The 3,315-nt window shown below is 41.5% G+C and overlaps 1 non-coding gene across 1 annotated transcript; it reads right to left on the bottom strand.

Moving 5' to 3' along the window:
* Positions 1–2,621: 2,621 nt before the first annotated feature.
* On the bottom strand, positions 2,622–2,728 carry LOC124518091 (U6 spliceosomal RNA). The gene has a single exon (XR_006963622.1). It is a non-coding gene; the product is annotated as a U6 spliceosomal RNA (small nuclear RNA).
* Positions 2,729–3,315: the final 587 nt, after the last annotated feature.

Genomic DNA, 3,315 nt, shown 5'->3' on the forward strand with positions numbered 1-3,315 from the left:
TCCGATTCTGTGTCTCCCTCTCTCTCTGCCCCTCCCCCATTCATGCTCTGTCTCTCTCTGTCCCAAAATAAATAAACGTTGAAAAAAAAATTAAAGAAAAAAAAAAAAGATTTTATATTTTTTAAAGTTATTGCTACACCCAACATGGGGCTCAAACCCACAACCCAGAGGTCAAGAGTCGCACACTCCACTGACTGAGCCAGCCAGCTGCCCCAGCAAACTTATTTTTTAAATTAATTAATTAATTTTGAGAGAGGGGTGGGGGAGAGAGAGAAGAGAGAATGAGTGGGGTAGGGGCAGAGAGAGAGGGAGAGAGAGAATCCCAAGCAGTCTGCCCCATCAGTGCGGAGCCTGATTTGGGGCTCGAACTCAAAAAAACTGTGAGATCATGACCTGAGCCAAGATCAAGAATCAGACACCTGGAGCACCTGGGTGGCTCAGTTGGTGAAGCATCCGAGTTGAGCTCAGGTCATGGTCTGGTTCGTGAGTTCAAGCCCCAAATCCAGCTCTGTGCTGACAGCTGGGAGCCTAGAGCCTGCTTTGGATTCTGTTACCTGTAGCTGTGGCCACGTTGGAGGGGCCATCTCTCTCTCTCTCTCTCTCTCTCTCTCTCTCTCTGCTCCTCTCCGGCTCGAACTGTCTCTCTCAAAAATAAACAGACATTAAAAAAAGTTTTTTAAGGGGCGCCTGGGTGGCTCAGTCGGTTAATCGTCCGACTTCAGCTCAGGTCATGATCTCACAGTCCATGAGTTTGAGCCCCGTGTCGGGCTCTGTGCTGACAGGTCAGCGCCTGGAGCCTGCTTCGGATTCTGTGGTGTCTGCCTCTCTCTCTGCCCCTCTCCTGCTCATGTTCTGTCTCTCTCTGTCTCAAAAATACATAAAAACATTAAAAAATTTTTTTTAAGTTTTTTTTTTTAATATAAAAAAGAAAAAAAGAGTCAGACACTTAACTGACTGACCCACTCAGGCGCCCCCCAGCAAACTTTTTGATCCTTACTCATCTGATAGGTGAAAAATACTATCATTCAATTTTAGTTTGCATTCCTCTATTAGGAGTGACTTTTAAAAAGTAGGCTCCACACCCAGCACGGAGCCCAAGGCAGGGCTTGAACTCAAGACCCTCAGATCATGACCTGAGCCAAGATCAAGAGTCAGACACTTAACCAACTTAGCCACCTAGGTGCCTCTGATTAATTTTTCAAATGCTTTAAGAGATCCCTGTATTTTCTTTTACATGAATTGTCATTTATATTATTTTTTTGTTGCTAGTCTTTGTCTTCTGCATTTGTAGTTTTTAAAAAATTTTTAAAAATTTACAGTCAAGTTAGTTATCATATAGTGTATCAGTGATTTCAGGAGTAGATTCCTTAATGCCCCTTACCCATTTAGTCCAATCCCCCCTCCACAACCCCTCCAGTAACCCTGTTTGTTCTCCATATTTAAGAGTCTCTTTTGTTTTGTCCTCCTCCCTGTTTTTATATTATTTTTGCTTTCCTTCCCTTATGTTCATCTGTTTTGTATCTTAAAGTCCTCATATGAGTGAAATCATATGATATTTGTCTTTTTCTGACTAATTTCGCTTAGCATAGTACTCTCCAGTTGCATCCACATAGTTGCAAATGGCAAGATTTCATTCTTTTTGATTGCCGAGTAATACTCCATTGTATATATATGCCACATCTTCTTTATCCATTCATCCATCGATGGACATTTGGGCTCTTTCCATACTTTGGCTATTGTTGATAGTGCTGCTATAAACACATGCATCGGGGTGCATGTGTCCTTTCAAAACAGCCTACCTGTATCCCTTGGATAAATACCTAGTAGTGCAATGGCTGGGTCATAGGGTAGTTCTTTTAATTTTTTTGAGGAACCTCCACACTGTTTTCCAGAGTGGCTGCACCAGTTTGCATTCCCACCAGCATTGCAAGAGATCCTTTCTCTGCATCCTTGCCAACATCTGTCATTGCCTGAGTTGTTAATGCATTTGTAGTTCTTAAATAAGGAAATTAGTCCTTTGGGATATAATTTATGAATATTTTTCTTAATTTGTCATTGTATATTGACTTCTTTTTAAAATTATTTTATTTTTAAATGTTTATTTATTTTGAAAGACAGGGAGAAAGAGCGAGTGGGGGAGGAGCAGAGACACAGAGAATCCCAAGCAGGCTCTGCGTGGTCAGTGCGCAGAGCTGGATGTGGGGCTTGAACTCAAGAAACCATGAGATCACAACCTGAATAAAAATCAAGAGTCAGATGTTTAACTGACTGAGCCACCCAGGTGCCCCTTTTTAAAATTATTTAAAAATTGAAAAAAAAGGTTATTTATTTTAAGAGTGGGGGGGGGAGGAGGAGGAGGGGCAGAGAGAGAGAGAGAGTCCCATGCAGACTCCAAGCCCTCCGCCCCACTTGGGGCTCAACCCCACGAACCATGAGATCATGACCTGAGCTGAGATCAAGAGTTGGATGCTTAACTGCCTGAGCCGCCCAGGTGCCCCTATTGTTAATATTTTTCTAGTGAAATGTTAGTTTTCATTATTCAGTGCCACACGTTGTGCTTTGACTCATATTGTTTCCTCCAAGTTCATCTGGGAAGGGTGGCAGTTTGCTGGGGAACCGCACAAAACATGGAATACTTCACAAATTTGCTTGTCATCCTTGAGCAGGGGTCACGCTAATCTCCTCTGTATCATTCCAATTTTAGTATGTGTACTGCTGAAGTGAGTCCTGTATGCCTATTTTTAATCTAAAATGAAAAATACTTTTGGGGTGCCTGGCTGGCTCAGTTGGAAGAGCATGCGACTCTTGATCTCTGGGTCATGAGTTCGAGCCTCATGCTGGGTGTAGAGACTACTAAAAATAAATAAACAAATAAAACTTAAAAAAATGAAAAATACTTTGAATTTTAGCCCTTGATTCCAACTGTTATAATTTCCCGGATTTTAATATTATAAACAAAACATTTGTTAGTTGTGCTGTAGTTGATTTGGGGGTACTGTAACTCAACATATAATTTCCCACCTCAGTGTCCAGGTTGTACCTTGCTTACTCTATCATGTTTTATACTTCACAGTATTCTTTTAGTCCTTAAAAGAAAAAAAAAAAAATCATGTAGGAAAACGATGTGGAAAAAAAAGAAACATGATGTGAGTAGCAAAATTTATATTTTTCTTTTTTAAAATGTTTATTTATTTTTGAGAGAGAGAGCATGAGCAAGGGGGGTACAGAGAGAGAAGGAGACAGAGTGCGTGAGTGAGTGAGGAGGGGAGGGGCAGAGAGGGAGACACAGAATCCAAAGCGGGCCCCAGGCTCTGA

This window comes from Lynx rufus, unplaced genomic scaffold, assembly GCF_022079265.1.
Source record: "Lynx rufus isolate CCGP_SWC_20201006 ecotype Redwood Valley unplaced genomic scaffold, mLynRuf1.p SCAF_23, whole genome shotgun sequence".
Lineage (NCBI taxonomy): Eukaryota > Metazoa > Chordata > Mammalia > Carnivora > Felidae > Lynx > Lynx rufus.